This window comes from Haematobia irritans, chromosome 4 (assembly GCF_050003625.1).
Source record: "Haematobia irritans isolate KBUSLIRL chromosome 4, ASM5000362v1, whole genome shotgun sequence".
Lineage (NCBI taxonomy): Eukaryota > Metazoa > Arthropoda > Insecta > Diptera > Muscidae > Haematobia > Haematobia irritans.
In genome coordinates, this window is record NC_134400.1 from 175,741,915 (window position 1) to 175,761,967 (window position 20,053).

The following is a 20,053-nucleotide window of genomic DNA, read 5'->3' on the forward strand; positions in this document are numbered from 1 at the left end:
TAAAGAAAATTTTCCTTTCGTTTAAAGACATATGCCTTTAACGAAGGGACGCAAATGTTCAAGATTCGTGTTCTAAATTTAATGACAAAATAAGATTATAAACTTTAATTAAAATGTCATCATTAATATTATGTAAATTGCGTATCCTAAAATTTATGTTGCACTATCTATTACATCGTCATGTTATTTTCAACAGTTTTTGCTTCTGAGCAATAGAATTGAATAACAAATGGAGAAGAATATAGCTTTAAATTTTGTTGCCATACATCCCAGCAAACAAAGCGTCGCCAAAAAAGTAATGAAAATGTTCTTTTTGGATCCGGAAGTGGTGCAAAATTGACGCAGAAGCGATGAATTTAACATGGGATTATCATAGGACGGAAGTCCTCCCTTTAAACAGCAGTTGCACTGAATTTGCATCACTTCTTTAGGTGTGATCCGAATTCAATGTTTTGGATGTAAATTAAAAAATTCTGTGATATTTTGTCAAATAAATAATTGTTAAATTTTTTTTTTAATTTTTAATGGATTCTAACGCTTGTCGGAAACGTTTGCCCTCAAATATTTTCAAAAATTCACAATTTTTTCAAAATGGATTTAGCATTTTTAAATGATTTGTACCATTTTATGAATTCTTACTCTGTTTTTAACCTATTTGAAACAAAAAAAGTTAAAATTACCCATTAAAAGTATGAAAAATCCAAGTTATAAAAAATTGAATTAAAAGAACTTTCTGGGTAGTAAAAATAAAGAACATCATTGGGAGTGCATCTTCTGGAAGTGCTTTTAAAGTTGTGCCTTTGGAAGAACTTCCAAATTTTTTTGCTGGGATATCAATCACCCTGTATATGGATTAAGAGAAATGGAACGTGGTGGTCATTGTTTTATATATGAAACGTAAAAGCCAACTCTCTCCCATTGCATGTTAAAATGATAAAATAACATCAGTAAATTTTGTAACTAACTATGTTATGTAATTTTTGATGTGACCCTCGTATGCAAGAATAATTCTTGTTTATTGTCAAAATGGAAGCTGTATTCCTTGAAAATGAAGTCAACAAGATGCGGCATAGCAAACAGAAGATTTCAAATGGAATGACTCCATTCGCATATTTACCTTTGCACACGAGCTAAGGAGATTGTCGCATGTATTCAGCCTTTAAGCTGTGACTATAAATACCTTTTGTGTTTTGTAATCATTTTAGTCAAGGTATCTTGAAATGGAATCTCTTGGTGGAAACATTCTGTAGGGACATGCGATATTAGCGATGAAAAAATACATTTTTGCTTTCTATAACATGTTCACGGGAATTAGTTACAGTCTTTATGAATATTCCATGCATACGAAGAATAGATTTCCAATTCGATTGGCAAACTGCTGAAAATCTTTATTTCTACCCAGCAAAAAAATTTCCAAAGCCACAACTTTAAAAGCACTTCCAGAAGATGCACTCCCAAAGATGTTCTTTATTTTAACTACCCAGGAAGTTCTTTTAATTCAAATTTTTATGACTTAGGTTTTTCATACTTTTAATGGATAATTTTAACTTTTTTGTTTCAAATAGGTTAAAAACAGAGTAAGAATTCATAAAATGGTACAAATAATTTAAATTTTGTCGACAAAAATGCTAAATCCAATCTGAAAAAATTGTGAATTTTTGAAAATATTTGAGGTGAAACGTTTACGACAAGCGTTAGAATCCATTAAAAATTATAAAAATTATTTATTTGACAAAATATCACAGAATTTTTTAATTTACAACCAAAACATTGAATTCGGATCACACCTAAAGAAGTGATGCAAATTCAGTGCAACGGCTGTTGAAATGGAGGACTTCCATCCTATGACAAGTCCATGTTACATTCATCGCTTCTGCGTCAACTTTGCACCACTTCCGGATCCAAAAAGAACATTTTCATTACTTTTTTGCGACGCTTTTTTTGCTGGGCCCAGCAAAAAAATTTGGAAGTTCTTCCAAAGGCACAACTTTGAAAGCACTTCCAGACGATGTACTCCCAATGATGTTCTTTATTTTAACAACACAGATAGTTCTTTTAATTCATTTTTTTATAACATGCTTTTTTCATATTTTTAATGGGCAATTGTAACTTTTTTGTTTCAAATGGGTTAAAACAGAGCAAGAATTCATAATATGGTACAAATTATTTAAATTTTGTCGAAAAAAATACTAAATCCAATCTGAAAAAATTGTGCATTTTTGAAAATATTTGAGGTCAAGCGTTCCAGACAAGCGTCAGAATACATTAAAAATCATAAACAATTTTAAAATTATTTTTTAAACCAAATATCACAGAATTTTTAAATTTACATCCAAAACATTGAATTCGGATCACACAATGCAAGAATTGGTCCACATCGGTCCATAATTATATATAGCCCCCATATAAACCGATCCCCCGATTTGGCTTGCGGAGCCTCTAAGAGAAGCAAATTTCATCCGATCCGGCTGAAATTTGGTACATGATGTCAGTATATGGTCTCTAATGACCATGCACAAATTGGTCGAAATCGGTTCATAATTATATATAGGCCCCATATAAACCGCGTCCCAAATTTGACCTCCGGAGTCCCTTGGAAGAGCAAAATTCATCCGATTCGGTTGAAATTTTGTACGTGATGTTAGTATATTGTATCCAACAACCATGCAGGAATTGGTTCATATCAGTCCATAATTATATATAGCTCCCATATAATCCTATCCCCAGATTTGACCTCCGGTGCCTTAAGGACAAGCAAAATTCATCCGATCTGTTTGAAATTTGGTACGTTGTGGTTGTATATGATATTTAACAACCATGCTAAAAGTGGTCCATATCAGTCCATAATCATATATACCCCCCATATAAACCGATCCCGAGATTTGGTTTTGGAGCCTCTTGGAGGAGCAAATTTGATCCGAGACAGTTGAAATTTGGCACATTGTGCTAGTATATGGCCGTTAACAACCATGCCTAACTAGGTCCATATCGGTCTATAGTTATATATAGCCCTCAGATAAATCGATCCCCAATCACACAAAAATTGGTCCATATCAAGTTCATAATCGTATATAGCCCCCACATAAAGGGTGATACGGTCAAAATTTGGTCAAGGGAAAACGCGTGTAAATCGGTGAAATCGTTTATTTAAAAAATCAAATTAAATTTCTTTTTCAAGTTCAATTTTTTATAAAATTCAGGAAAAATATTCAGTTAGGCTTTCGCTTTTTCAAATCCGAATTGCCGGGCCTCACGCTTGACACCTGCCATCAGATTTTGTACAGCCACCTTGTCCACCTTCTTCGCCGCAGAAAGCCAGTTTGCCTTGAACTGCTCCTCGTCCTTAGCAGTTTTTTTGGTCTTCTTTAGGTTCCGTTTGACAATAGCCCAGTATTTCACAATTGGGCGGAGCTCTGGCGTGTTGGGAGGGTTCTTGTCCTTGGGAACGACCTGCACGTTGTTGGCGGCTTACCACTCCTTTTTTCCGTAATGGCAAGATGCCAAATCCGGCCAGAACAGTACGGAACAACCGTGTTTCTTCAGGAAAGGCAGCAGACGTTTATTCAAACACTCTTTCACGTAAATTTCTTGGTTGACAGTCCCGGAAGCTATGAAAATGCTGCTTTTCAAGCCACAAGTACAGATGGCTTACCAAACCAGATATTTCTTTGCGAACTTTGACAGTTTTATGTGCTTGAAAATATCTGCTACCTTTTGCCGTATAAAACTCCTGTCCCGGAAGCTGCTTGTAGTCGGCTTTGACGTAGGTTTCGTCGTCCATTACCACGCAGTCAAACTTCGATCCTCCGGGATCGCGCTTTGGCCGTCGTATTTTGTTTATCATCGCGATTTGGAGTCACTACCTTCTTGTAAGTCGATAGTACGGCTCGTTTTTTGGCTCGATGCACGGTTGTAGACGATACACCCAGCTTATTTGCGGCATCTCGAAGAGAGAGGTTAGGGTTTCACTTGAAACTACTGGCAACTCTCTTTGTCGTCTCAGCGGCTTCCGGTTTTCGATTTCCCCCCGATCGAGACTTCCTGGCTGTCGACAAACGTTCCCCAAACACTTTAATTACATTTGTAACGGTTGATTTGGCAACTTTTAGCGATTTTGCCAGCTTTTCGTGCGAGTATCTCGGATTTTCGCGATGCGCGAGCAAAATTTTGATACGCTGCCCTTCTTGCTTGCACGGCATTTTGACAACCGAAGAGTGAATTTCAAAATCAAAATAGGAGCAACATTCTACACACCTTCAAAATGAGGGGTGTTCAGGTTTTTTAATTGCAAAATTGAAAGAAATACGTCAAGTTTATATTGACCAAATTTTGACCGTATCACCCTTTAAGCGACCCCCATATGTCAATTCTGGCTCTCTACCACATATGGACTAACTCACAATTTAGAAAACGATGTTAAGAAGTTTTAAGATACTACAACCCAAGTAATTCGATTGTGGATGACAGTCTTTAGTACAAGTTTCTATGCAATCCATGGTGGAGGGTACATAAGATTCGGCCTGGCCGAACTTACGGCCGTATATACTTGTTTTACAATGGAAAAATTAGAAATGCATAAAAAAAGGTTTATGGGGACATGAAATTCATAATGATATGGTGAATGTGTTAGGTGAAAGTGCTCCTTCATATGCAACAGTAAAAAATTGGGTTGCTGAATTTAAACGTGGTCGTACAAGCATTGAAGATGAACCACGTAGTGGACGTCCAAAAACAGCAACAACAACACAAATTGTAGCCAAAGAGCATGATATGGTATGAAATGATCGACGAATAAAAGTGCGTGAAATTGCTAATATCATGGGCATCTCAAAAGATCAAGTCCATTTTATTTTGCATGAAGAACTACAGATGAAAAAGGAAGATGGGTGGCGCATTTGTTAACAGTCGATCAAAAACGCATAAGAATGAACATATCTCAAGCTTGTTTGGATCGTTTTAAGCGAAATAAAATGAATTTTAAGCGTCGTTTCATAACTGTTGATGAGACATGGATCCACCACTATCCTCCAAAGACAAAAGAACAATCCAAACAATGGACTGAAGCTGGAGGAAGTGCCCCAAAGACGGCAAAAAACAACTCAATCGGCTGGTAAGGTTATTCTTTCTCTGCTTCGAATACGGTAGGCAAATAATGGTTTGTCACTTGGAAATAACTTGTAGGCGTATTTGGGTCCACCAAAACTCTAACCACCCTTGGCTCCTCTTTGACACGAGTGCGTCGCATTGACACTAGAGCTGTCATTTCCATCCACTGAAATTCCCGTTCGTCCACGGGGTCCGCTCTTACACTTGTCTATTTGATGTGAGATAGCTAAACAGTTCTCGCATACCTCATTTTGCGCAACATATCTTGCCTTCTCCGTCGGCGGCAACACCAAAAAGCGACGACACAATCTGAGAGAATGCCGAGTGTCACATAGGAGGCAGCGATAATCTTCCTGGTAGTAAGCCATATCTGCAGAGAGACAAAAATCTATTTTAACCCGTTAGCGAAGTGAGTGTGGAATAGAGACAGAAGACTGAAGAAGAAGAGAGAGGTAACAGTACGAGTTTGTGAATGGGACGAGTTATTACACCCGTAGCCGTTCTTAGGTCAACCACTCTAACATGACCATCTTAGCCCGAGTATAATTTTATAACTCTGCCCAGTCGCCATTCATTAGGACCTCCAGGTTCTTGCCGCAGAACCACCATATCACCTAACTTGGGATCTACCGAGGGCCTTTGCCACTTATTCCTCTTGTGTAGCTCTTTAAGGTAGTCCGATTTCCATCTTCTACAAAATTCTTGTTGTAAAGGGTGATTTGTTAAGAGCTTGATAACTTTTTAAAAAAAAAAAACGCATAAAATTTGCAAAATCTCATCGGTTCTTTATTTGAAACGTTAGATTGGTCCATGACATTTACTTTTTGAAGATAATTTCATTTAAATGTTGACCGCGGCTGCGTCTTAGGTGGTCCATTCGGAAAGTCCAATTTTGGGCAACTTTTTCGAGCATTTCGGCCGGAATAGCCCGAATTTCTTCGGAAATGTTGTCTTCCAAAGCTGGAATAGTTGCTGGCTTATTTCTGTAGACTTTAGACTTGACGTAGCCCCACAAAAAATAGTCTAAAGGCGTCAAATCGCATGATCTTGGTGGCCAACTTACCGGTCCATTTCTTGAGATGAATTGTTCTCCGAAGTTTTCCCTCAAAATGGCCATAGAATCGCGAGCTGTGTGGCATGTAGCGCCATCTTGTTGAAACCACATGTCAACCAAGTTCAGTTCTTCCATTTTTGGCAACAAAAAGTTTGTTAGCATCGAACGATAGCGATCGCCATTCACCGTAACGTTGCGTCCAACAGCATCTTTGAAAAAATACGGTCCAATGATTCCACCAGCGTACAAACCACACCAAACAGTGCATTTTTCGGGATGCATGGGCAGTTCTTGAACGGCTTCTGGTTGCTCTTCACTCCAAATGCGGCAATTTTGCTTATTTACGTAGCCATTCAACCAGAAATGAGCCTCATCGCTGAACAAAATTTGTCGATAAAAAAGCGGATTTTCTGCCAACTTTTCTAGGGCCCATTCACTGAAAATTCGACGTTGTGGCTCGTTAGTAAGTCTATTCATGATGAAATGTCAAAGCATACTGAGCATCTTTCTCTTTGACACCATGTCTGAAATCCCACGTGATCTGTCAAATACTAATGCATGAAAATCCTAACCTCAAAAGAATCACCCTTTACTACCTTTAATCTACGCCACCTATTTAGGAGAGAAGTTTTTGTTGGCAATTCCTCAGGTTCGGCGGGGGACAGTAAGCAGGCTCCAATTAAGAAATGACCTAGAGTCAAAACTGAGAAATCGCCGTGGCTCTCTGACATGCATCCTGAGAACATAAACATGATATGTACTCATCAAGAAAAACAATAACAACATCAGCTGCATCTTTCTTATGTATGTTACACACATTGGTTGATATTAATATTTCATACATACTTATACGATTTTCATAAGAGCTTATTGGATATGCAGATTAAGGAATTGGTATTATTAAGTTATTGTAGCACCATCCAGAAAAATGGCCCCTTTCTATAATAAAGGCAATTAGATTTATCATTTTATACAAAAAATAAAAATAAAAAAAACAAGTATATACGGCCGTAAGTTCGACCAGTCCGAAGCTTATGTATCCTCCACCATGGATTGCGTAGAAACTTCTACAGAAGACTGTCATCCACAATCGAATTACTTGGGTTGCGGTAACTTTTTCCGATGACAAGGTATCTTAAAACTTCCTAATACCGTAATATATACCACGTAGTCCATACGTGGTATATATTAAACTTAAAATGGCCGATTAAATACGTATATTATTAAGTTTGACAAAATTTTCTATAGAAATAAAATTTTGACAACATTTCCTATAGAAGTAAAATTTGGACAACATTTTCTATAGAAATACGATTTTAACAAAATTTTCTATAGAAATAACATTTTTACAAAATTTTTTATAGAAACAAAATTTTTACAAAATTTTCAAAAGATTTAAAATTTTGACAACATTCTCTATAGAATTAAAATTTTGACAACATTTTCTACAGAAATAAAATTTTGCCAAAATTATCTATAGAAATAAAATTTGAAAAAAATTTCTATAGGAATAAAATTTCGACAAATTTTGCTCGATTATTTTATTCCTATAGAAAACTTTAGACTTTCCTTACTTGCTTTTAAAATGAAAACAATTCTCAACATTCAATCAACTTTTTAATTGGAGAAATTTTGGTGAAGTTTTTTTTTCTGTGTAAAGGAAACCGAGAAAAAAATGCCTTCGAAACTAATAAATATGTTCATTAATTTAGTTAGCCATTTCATTTCCATTAAGTTAAGTTTCTGTGTAAAATAATAAAATTTACTTGTTTGAGTAAAAAAAAATCCTAAAAAGAAATCAATTAGAAATAGTTCATTAACTAAAGGGTGATTTGCTAAGAGCTTGATAACTTTTTTTAAAAAAAAAAACGCATAAAATTTGCAAAATCTCATCGGTTCTTTATTTGAAACGTTAGATTGGTCCATGACATTTACTTTTTGAAGATAATTTCATTTAAATGTTGACCGCGGCTGCGTCTTAGGTGGTCCATTCGGAAAGTCCAATTTTGGGCAACTTTTTCGAGCATTTCGGCCGGAATAGCCCGAATTTCTTCGGAAATGTTGTCTTCCAAAGCTGGAATAGTTGCTGGCTTATTTCTGTAGACTTTAGACTTGACGTAGCCCCACAAAAAATAGTCTAAAGGCGTCAAATCGCATGATCTTGGTGGCCAACTTACCGGTCCATTTCTTGAGATGAATTGTTCTCCGAAGTTTTCCCTCAAAATGGCCATAGAATCGCGAGCTGTGTGGCATGTAGCGCCATCTTGTTGAAACCACATGTCAACCAAGTTCAGTTCTTCCATTTTTGGCAACAAAAAGTTTGTTAGCATCGAACGATAGCGATCGCCATTCACCGTAACGTTGCGTCCAACAGCATCTTTGAAAAAATACGGTCCAATGATTCCACCAGCGTACAAACCACACCAAACAGTGCATTTTTCGGGATGCATGGGCAGTTCTTGAACGGCTTCTGGTTGCTCTTCACTCCAAATGCGGCAATTTTGCTTATTTACGTAGCCATTAAACCAGAAATGAGCCTCATCGCTGCACAAATTTTTTCGATAAAAAAGCGGATTTTCTGCCAACTTTTCTAGGGCCCATTCACTGAAAATTCGACGTTGTGGCTCGTTAGTAAGTCTATTCATGATGAAATGTCAAAGCATACTGAGCATCTTTCTCTTTGACACCATGTCTGAAATCCCACGTGATCTGTCAAATACTAATGCATGAAAATCCTAACCTCAAAAGAATCACCCTTTAGAATAAGGTATGGAATTTTATTATATATATATATATATTTTTATTATATATAGGTATGGAATTTTATTATACCCTCCACCATAGGATGGGGGTATATTAACTTTGTCATTCCGTTTGTAACACATCGAAATATTGCTCTAAGACCCCATAAAGTATATATATTCTGGGTCGTGGTGAAATTCTGAGTCGATCTGAGCATGTCCGTCCGTCCGTCCGTCCGTCTGTTGAAATCACGCTAACTTCCGAACGAAACAAGCTATCGACTTGAAACTTGGCACAAGTAGTTGTTATTGATGTAGGTCGGATGGTATTGGAAATGGGCCATATCCGGCCACTTTTACGTATAGCCCCGTATAAACGGACCCCCAATTTTGGCTTGTGATTGCTCTAAGAGAAGCAAATTTCATCCGATCCGGCTGAAATTTGGTACATAATTATATATAGCCCCCATATAAACCGTTCCCCAGATTTGAACTCCGGAGCCTCTTAGAGGAGCAAAATTCATCCGATCTGGTTGAAATTTGGTACGTGGTGTTAGTATATGGTCTCTAACAACCATGCAAAAATTGGTCCATATCGGCCCACAATTATATATAGCCCCCATATAAAACGATTCCCAGATTTGGTTTGCGGATCCTCTAAGAGAAGCAAATTCCATCCGATCCGGCTGAAATTTGGTACATGGTGTTAGTATATGGTCTCTCACAACCATGCAAAAATTGGTCCATATCGGTCCACTTTTACGTATAGCCCCCATATAAACCGATCCCCAGATTTGGCTTGCGGAGCCTCTAAGAGAAGCCAATTTCGTCCGATCCGGCTGAAATTAAGTAGTTTGTGTTATTATATGGTCTCTAACAACCATGCAAAAATTGGTCCACATCGGTCCCTAATTATATATAGCCCCCATATAAACCGATCCCCAGATTTGAACTCCGGAGCCTCTTAGAGGAGCAAAATTCATCCGATCCGGTTGAAATTTGGTACGTGGTGTTAGTATATGGTCTCTAACAACCATGCAAAAATTGGTCCACATCGGTCCCTAATTATATATAGCCCCCATATAAACCGATTCCCAGATTTGTCCCTCGGAGCCTCTTGGAGGAGCAAAATTCATCCGGACCGGCTGAAATTTGGTACATGATATTAGTATATAGTCTCTAAGAACCATTCAAAAATTGGTCCATATCAGTCCATAATTATGTATAGCCCCTATATAAACCGATCACCAGATTTGAACTCCGGAGCCACTTGGACGAGCAAAATTCATCCGATCCGGTTGAAATTTGCAACGTGGTGTTAATATATGCGCGCTAGGTTAGGTTAGGTTATGTGGCAGCCCGATGTATCAGGCTCACTTAGACTATTCAGTCCATTGTGATACCACAGTGGTGAACTTCTCTCTTATCACTGAGTGCTGCCCGATTCCATGTTAAGCTCAATGACAAGGGACCTCCTTTTTATAGCCGAGTCCGAACGGCGTTCCACATTCCAGTGAAACCACTTAGAGAAGCTTTGAAACCCTCAGAAATGTCACCAGCATTACTGAGGTGGGATAATCCACCGCTGAAAAACTTTTTGGTGTTCGGTCGTAGCAGGAATCGAACGCACGACCTTTGTGTATGCCAAAAATTGGTCCATATCGGTCTATAGTTATATATAGCCGATCCCCAATCACACAAATATTGGCCCATATCGGTTCATAATCATGCTTGCCACTCGAGCAAAAATAATCTAGCAAAATTTGTCGAAATTTTATTCCTATAGAAAATTTTGTCAAATTTTATTTCTATAGATAATTTTGGCAAAATTTTATTTCTGTAGAAAATGTTGTCAAAATTTTAATTCTATAGAGAATGTTGTCAAAATTTTAAATCTTTTGAATATTTTGTAAAAATTTTATTTCTATAGAAAATTTTGTCACAATGTTATTTCTATAGAAAATTTTGGTTAAAATCGTATTTCTATAGAAAATTTTGTCCAAATTTTACTTCTATAGAAAATGTTGTCATAATTTTAGTTTGTCAAAATTTTATTTCTATAGAAAATTTTGTCAAACTTAATTATATTCGTATTTAATCGGCCATTTTAAGTTTAATATATACCACGTATGGACTACGTGGTATATATTACGGTATTAGGAAGTTTTAAGATACCTTGTCATCGGAAAAAGTTACCGCAACCCAAGTAATTCGAATGTGGATGACAGTCTTCTGTAGAAGTTTCTACGCAATCCATGGTGGAGGGTACACCCTCAAAAAAAATCGCTTCTTTAACATATGTTCCAAACATATTTTGCAGGAAGCACATATATTATTGGATACTGCAGAAACATTAATATGTTTGTTTTATGTGAACATATCATATGTTTAGAAGCATTTTGAGCCCAAAAATATTATATGCTTGGAAGAATTTTTCCCAAAGACGATTGTGCTCATTGCCTAACATACTCGTAATTTTCACTTCCTCGAAATATTTTAGTTCTTGGCACCTTTTTCTGTAATACAAATAATGTTGAAGAAATTATTCACTTTTATACATTTTTAAAATTTTACCTTTCGCCTGCACGGAGAATCGAACCGAGGACTAACAGTTTGTAAGCCAACAAACTACCCACTGGACTACGTAGCTGTTATAGTCACCAGTAGATAATTATCGTTATAAGTTACACTTATATAGCATAGTTTGCAGCGCCCACGAGCCCATGCAAACATAAAATTATTTAACAGAAACATACATTTGTTTGCCACGTGGACTCTCCCGTCAACTCTCCCGGTTTCCATCTCTATTTCTTTCTCTATACTCTCTCTGTCGCTTTGAATAAAATATCACAACATATGTATGTTTAGTCAAAATTTGTAAATTTATATATGTTTGCATTCACACATATGATTTTTATGAAACATTCATGCCCCAAACATAATATATTCTAACATATTAACACAGATGTCCCAAACATTTAGTGTTAGTTTAGGAACATACCTTGTTTGCACTTAAATATATTGTGTTTTAAAATTGTGCCCGAAACACATTTTGTTTATATCGGAACATATGAAAAACATATTTTTCTAAGAGTGTACATAAGCTTCGGCCTGGCCGAACTTACGGCCGTATATACTTGTTTTTAATTAATAAAACTTTGTTACTTTGTAATATAGGTTATAAATTGGATTTTTAATCTGACATTTGTTTGTATATGAATAGCTAGCTTAGTTAATAAATCGCCATAGGAAATTAAGCAGAATATGTTTGGGAGTATGTATTTGTTACAAAGATGATTTTTTGAGGATGTATTTGCTAGAAGGTTAACGTAAAATCTAGTCGAATGTACACAATTTTCAATGAGATGTATTAACACCATATTTACCTTCCATTTCTTTGTAGATGACATACAAATGCTATTGATGTAGAAACAAAGGTAAGTACAAAGTTCGTTGTTTTAAACTATTTTTTACTGGGTAGTTGTTGGGTTTCAGTATTGTTCGTTCGTATATATTTAAAAACAAAAATTAAAAAACAAAACCCCACAATGTTGTTTCCAACATGAAGCACATCTAGAGGTTCTGTATGATTAAAATTCTGCGTAATTAGAATCATGCAATTTTTGCATGATTTTCAGTGTAAGCCGGTGGTCATTATTAATAAAATCACAAGGTTTCTAGTATGTTTGGATGGGAGTGGATCTTGAAATCTGGCGAAACCAACAAAAAATATGTAAACATAAATGATCGATATACTTGAAATAACATTAACACTGAGCTATGTACACACAAAAAAATAATTCTTTCCTCCCAAACGAAATTTTAGACAAACAAAGTTCGTTTCTCATTTGCTTTTCGCTGTAAGGAAGTGTATTTGGAAGAAAAGTATATACTTTTTGTGATAAACGTTTATTCTTTTCCAGGATGTAAAAACAATTTCATAAAGACTAACTCAAAAAAAAAATTTTTTCTGGCTAATTGCATTTTCCCTCACATCTTTCTCACTTCCACGAAGATTTTTAGTTCTTAGCACCTTTTTCTGTAATACAAACAATGTAGAAGAAATTATACGATTTTATAAATTTTTAAAATTTTTTTACCTTTCGCCTGGACGGAGAATCGAACCGCGGACCATGCACTTTGTAAGCCAACACACTAACCACTGAGCTATGTACCTGTTATGGTCACCAATAGATAAATATCCATATAAGTTATATTTATATAGCATAGCTTGCGGCGCCCACGAACCGAATAAACAAAGTTTATTTAACAGAAACAAACATTTAGTTTGGCACCGTGGTGCAGTGGTTGCTACGTCTGACTCTCATGCCAAGGGTCGTGGGTTCGAGCCCTGCTTCGGCCAAAGTTTTTTTTTTTGCTTTTGTTTTTTTTACGTACATTCCAGATATATTCGGAAGATTCCGAAAAAATGTTTAACATTACATTGTAGTATATTAAATTTTGAACTGTAAAATGTGTCTTATTAAAGACCTAAAGTCAGAAAAGAACAGTGTTTGATATAAACGAAATGGACTCTGTTGTTGTTTCAAAAATAACTTTTTTTATTGAAAAAATAAAAACTTTGTAACAAACGAATTTTTTTGGTGATACAAGTTTAAAATTTTCGAAGCAATTTAAAAAACTCTAACAAAAGAAAAACGTTTTCGGTACACGTTTTCCAAACGTTTTTTTTCTTTGCGTGTAGCAGTTATTGCCATCAATAGACAATTATCCATAGCATAGCTTGCGGCGCCCACAAGCCGATTAAACAAACTTTATTTAACAGAAACATACATTTAGTTGGGCACCTTGGAGAAGTGGTTGCTACGTCCTCTTTTTATAAGTTTGATTTGTTTGTTTTTGTTTTTTTTTTTACAAATATTCCAGATATGTATGTTCGGAAGATTCCGAAAAGATGTTCAACATTACATACTACTATATTCAATTTTTACTATGAACTGTAAAATGTGTCTTATTAAAGACTTAAAGTCAGAAAATAACAGTGCTTGATATAAACGAAATGGACTGTGTTGTTGGTTCAAAAATATTTTTTTATTGCAAAAATAAAAATTTTGTAACAAACGATTTTTTTTTTGGTGATAAAAGTTTAAAATTTTCGAATAAATTCAAAAAAACTCTAACAAAAGAAAAACGTTTTCTTTTTACAGTTATTATTCGAGCTTTTATGGACAAATTAGATTAAGGAACCTGCTTAATATGTTAGTCATTGAAAAGAAAACGCCAGATAAAAATCTATACACGTCTAGACTGTACATGTTTCGGTTCGGGCGAATGAACCTTTCCACAGCCTTTAGTAAAGATCTGACTGGGATACATTAACTCAATTTTGGGCCCTTTATTCTAACTCCTTATGGAGAAAACATCTAGGAATTTTCCTCTTATGTTAAATGTTTAATGGACTATTTTATTTTAAATTCAATTAAAAATTTAATTTGAAAAAAATGTGGTAATATTTTTCTCTATGTAGTTTCGTTGGATGAATTTTAATCGGACATTTCGTTAGCTTTTTTTTTTGGTAATATACTGGTTACAATTTTTTTTTGCTGTGTACCTCCGCCCACTTGGTTAATATACCTATTAATGGATACCGAAAAGTTTTTCATTCTTCATACAAAACTTAATCTATAACGAAACAAAGGAACGAAGTATTGTGCGAAGCTAAATTTATTCAATTAAAAGTCATTTTTACTTGAATTAAAATATGTGAACATCCTTGATAGGTTCATGATTTCACATTGCTATATAGTACAGCTAATGGGACAGTCTATAATTCCAATTAGAATCTTAAAAGCATGCCATGGCAAATATAAATCAATTATTTTAAAGTTTTTCTATAGTTTTTGGAACATCTCATTAATATTTTGCTTATCATGGATTAAAATGTGCAGGACTAATTCAAAAAAAAAAAAAAAACATTTAAATTAAAATTAAGCCAACAATATTTTTCATAACGCAATATTTTCATTGAAAACGTAACATTTTCATGAATCAAGTTCCAGATCTATAACTTGTTTCGTTCGGAAGTTAGTGTGATTTCAATAGACGGACGAGCGTCCTTAGATTAGTCGCTAGTTTGTCGAAAATCGATATCTTTATATGTTACAAACGGAATGGCAAACCCATTATACCTCCATTCTATGCACGCAGAGTAGGAATATGATCACCTCAAACATGTTTCAAGAGCAAAATGTTATTTTTGTATGGTGACCATGTAACATGTTTGTCACTAAAATGTTATTTTCTCGTCAAATATAACCTGCTTGCCGAAATCAGATACATGGTTTCCGAGAAAATAAAATGGTTGCGAATACCATGTTACATGGTCACCACCCAAAAATAACATTTTGCTCTTAAAACATGTTTGAGGTAATCATATTCCTTCTCTGGGTGATGGTGGGGTCCAAACAAAAGTAAGTTGAAATTTTAAAAGTCTTTTATGACTACCCATATGTTTGGCAATGTTCTCCTGAATACGCCATGAGGGACTGTGTAAATGTTCATTTCTTTGTCCCAATCCGAAAAAAAATATTATATACGAGTGCGGTTCGGAAACTTCTTAGCCTATCAATGAAAGAGAATAGTTAGTTTTCAAAAATATTTTTATTTTTCAATATAATCTCCTGAAACTTCAATACACTTAGTCCAACGCTTTTATAGCAATTCTATCCCTTGATTAAAATAGTTTTCCTCAAGGTTTACAACTGTAATTGCATCTTCATTTGAGGTAAACAGCTTGCCAGCAAGGATTTTTTTTAGATTTGGGAACAAGTAAAAGTCACTGGGAGCTAAATCAGGAGAATAAGGTGGGTGGTCAAGCAACTCGTACTTGTTAAAACACTCTTGTGCGCTGGTGCGTTGTCTTGATGAAAAAATATTTTTTTGTGTGTGGTAAGCCAGGACGTTTTTTTCGAATTTGTACATTTAATTGATCCAAAAGGTTGCAATAGTACTCTGAATTTATTGTTTTACCCTTTCGCAGATAGTCAATCAATAAAATACCTTTGAAGTCCCAAAAAACCGTTGCCATAATCTTACCAGCCGACTGAATTGTTTTTGCCTTCTTTGGGGCACTTACTCCAGGTTCAGTCCATTGTTTGGATTGTTCTTTTGTCTCTGGAATATAGTGGTGGATCCATGTCTCATCAATAGTTATGAAACGACGCTTAAAATCCATTTTATTTCGCTTAAAACGATCCAAACAAGTTTGAGAAATGTTCATTCTTATGCGTTTTTAATCGACTGTTAACAAATGCGGCACCCATCTTGCATAAAGCTTTTTCATCTGTAGTTCTTCATGCAAAATAAAATGGACTCGATCATTTGAGATGCCCATGATATTAGCAATTTCACGCACTTTTATTCGTCGATCATTTAATACCATACAATGCACTTTGGCTACAATTTCTGTTGTTGTTGTTGCTTTTGGACGTCCACTACGTGGTTCATCTTCAATGCTTGTACGACCACGTTTAAATTCAGCAACCCAATTTTTTACTGTTGCATATGAAGGAGCACTTTCACCTAACACATTCACTATATCATTATGAATTTCTTGTCCCGATAAACCTTTTTTATGTAAATATTTAATGAAAGCACACATTTCTAATTTTTGCATTGTAAAAAAATTGCGGATGCGTCTTTTTTGAACACCTGTTTCTAACAGGTTGGCTGATAAGTCCCCGGTCTAACAAAGAAAAACACATTTTTTTGTCAAAATTCGTTTTTATTATTCAACATAGTTCCCTTCAAGAGCGATACAACGATTATAACGACCTTCCAATTTTTTGATACCATTTTGGTAGTACTCCTTTGGGTTTGTCTCAAAATAGGCCTCAGTTTCGGCGATCACCTCTTCATTGCAGCCAATTTTTTCCCTGCGAGCATCCTTTTGAGGTCTGAGAACAAGAAAAAGTCGCTGGGGGCCAGATCTGGAGAATACGGTGGGTGGGGAAGCAATTCGAAGCCCAATTCATGAATTGTTGCCATCGTTCTCAATGACTTGTAGCACGGTGCGTTGACTTGGTGGAACAACACTTTTTTCTTCTTTATATGGGGCCGTTTTGCCGCGATTTCGAGCTTCAAACGCTCCAATAACGCCATGTAATAGTCACTACTGATGGTTTTTCCCTTCTCAAGATAATCGATAAAAATTATTCCATGCGCATCCCAAAAAACAGAGGCCATTACTTTGCCAGCGGACTTTTGAGTCTTTCCACGCTTCGGAGACGGTTCACCGGTCACTGTCCACTCAGCCGACTGTCGATTGGACTCAGGAGTGTAGTGATGGAGCCATGTTTCATCCATTGTCACATATCGACGGAAAAACTCGGGTGTATTACGAGTTAACATCTGCAAACACCGCTCAGAATCATCAACACGTTGTTGTTTTTGGTCAAATGTGAGCTCGCGCGGCACCCATTTTGCACAGAGCTTCCGCATATCCAAATATTGATGAATGATATGACCAAAACGTTCCTTTGATATCTTTAAGGCCTCTGCTATCTCGATCAACTTCATTTTACGGTCATTCAAAATCATTTTGTGGATTTGATTTGATGTTTTCGTCGGTAACCACCTCTTTCGGGCGTCCACTGCGTTCACCGTCCTCCGTGCTCATTTCACCACGCTTGAATTTTGCATACCAATCAATTATTGTTGATTTCCCTGGGGCAGAGTCCGGAAACTCATTATCAAGCCAAGTTTTTGCTTCCACCGTATTTTTCCCCTTCAGAAAACAGTATTTTATCAAAACACGAAATTCCTTTTTTTTCGATTTTTTTCACAATAACAAAAGTTGCTTCACAAAAGACGCTCTATCTCACAAACTAATTGACTTACAGACGTCAAATTTTGACTAGAATCATTTGAAGGTTGGTACTATATAAAAATAATATGCATTTAATACTAACGACGCCATCTATGTGTCAGACCGGGGACTTATCAGCCAACCTGTTATATGAAGAAGTTGCCAGATCGAAACAAAATTTAACATGTGTTCATAACTGAGATGGAAGTTTCCAGTTTTTCCTGTTTATACTGCGCTTTTTGTGCTAGGCTAAGAAGTTTCCGAACTGCCTCGTATTACCCAATTTACACATTTAATTGTATATTCGTAAACAAGATATGCTTAGGAAGAAATATAACGTGTTTACATGGTACAAACAATTTTTTGTTTACACAAATTCTAAAAACATATACATATGCTTGAAGCAGAATATGTTTGGGAGTATAAATGTTACAGAATCAATTTGTTTGAGGGTGTGGCTAGCCACCATTAAAGTGATTTTGGACGGATGTAAACTCAATTACATTTGTAAGCCAACACTGGTGAATTGTCCTTGAGATTGTATTGTTGGCCTTGTGTTATAATAGAATTTGTCCAGGATGTGGTGGGTGTTGTATACTCTGGCGAGGTGTTGATGTGTGTAAAACATCAGAATCAATGTAAACGCATTCATCGTCTCAAACTCAAAATGGCCATTGTGCCAACGCTGAAACTCCATACGGCTCAACGCAAGTCCTTTGTGTGTTTTATTGTCTGGGTGTGCGTGGTTTGGTCTTCATAGCTTCTCAAGAATCAGTCCATGAAGGGCTTATATTTTTAATTACCATAAAATCATGTGTAATTTTTATAATTGCAACCTCTTTAGACATGGTGTTGAATTAAATTGATGATGATGATGGCGATGGTGATGGGTTCTAAGGCCATAGTCACTGTGGTTGCTCGATTGTTTGACTCCGAAATCCTCCCCACTTTGTGTGATGTCCTTGGGAAATCAGTAGGTAATAATTGTTAATTTGGGGCGGATTGCATTTCGTTTCCTTTTGTGTAACAGCCATCCTTCACAGGAGCATGACATTGCATATTAATAGGAAATATTTCGTGTCACTTTGCAGATGTTGGGTGTTTTTTGTTTTTTTGCATTTCATTTTGGAGAGTTCTCTTTCGCAGCATAAATGGCTTAAAAGAACTTCCTACGAGGACAAAGGACACAACACATTGAATATTGTTTGTTTCAATGGTGAGTTTGGCGTTAATGGTTTTGCATCAACAAAAGGCCATTTGCATGGCGTAGGAGGAACATTTGTTGACGAAGTTAATGAAGGTTTTGACGAAAAGACTTTCGATATGATGGTCTCCCAGTGAATGGGTTGCTTTCGTTTTCAATTGGCCCACTGTTGAATATGGGAAGGGGGGAATGTAATACCATGGAATTCTTATTTTTCAATGACTTAAGGAGGAAAAAATAACTGAACTAAAACACAACCACTTTGATTTCTTTGAAGATTACTCGAATTGCTGGGGGACAACATTATGATCCCTGTTAATTTCAAGTAACAAAAGAAAGGCACAGGAATAAAAACGGTGGCCACTAAAACCAGTTTCTTATTTTAATTATTTTTTTTGCTTACTGCAATAATGACGTGAAATAAACTAAAAGTTTTATAAAAAATGAGGTACGAAATTTTACTAACTATGAAAATAGTTCATATTTTCCTAAAATGGGTGAAGTTTGATGAAATTGTGTCTGCTAGAACCAGGGATCCGGAGCGGAGCGTGGAGCGGAGCGGAGCAAGCCCTTTTTTAGCCGGAGCGGGAGCGGAGCGGGAGCAGCATTTCTAAAATCCGGAGCGGAGCGGTTTCCAAATGAAAAACCGCTCCGCTCCGAATAAAATATTACTTGAATGAAATGTGTAACTTTGAAATTACACTGTGTAGGTAATTTCAAATTTAGCTAGTACTTAGCGTAGTGTGAGCAAACGTTTAAAATGTACGATATGTATTTTTGTACGTACGTACATTGGGGAAAACACAACGTGTTTTTTTAGTAATTGTTTTCAAAAACGGCAAATGTCAAAATATATCTCTAGTATGTGTTGTAAAAGTAACAACAGTACTTTCGATCAATTTCATCCCGTATTACTACAAAGATGTTTGTAATGAACGTCAAATAAATGAAATTAAACGATCTTATTTATATTTATTTTTTTAGTTTTCTACACTGAAAAAAATATTGTCGTGAAGTCAAAGATTCCATGTCCTTAGAATAAGAATGCAAATTTTGTTTAACATGGAAGACGCATTTCTCTAAAATAACGTTTTTTTTCTTGTCCAAAAGGCAATAAACTT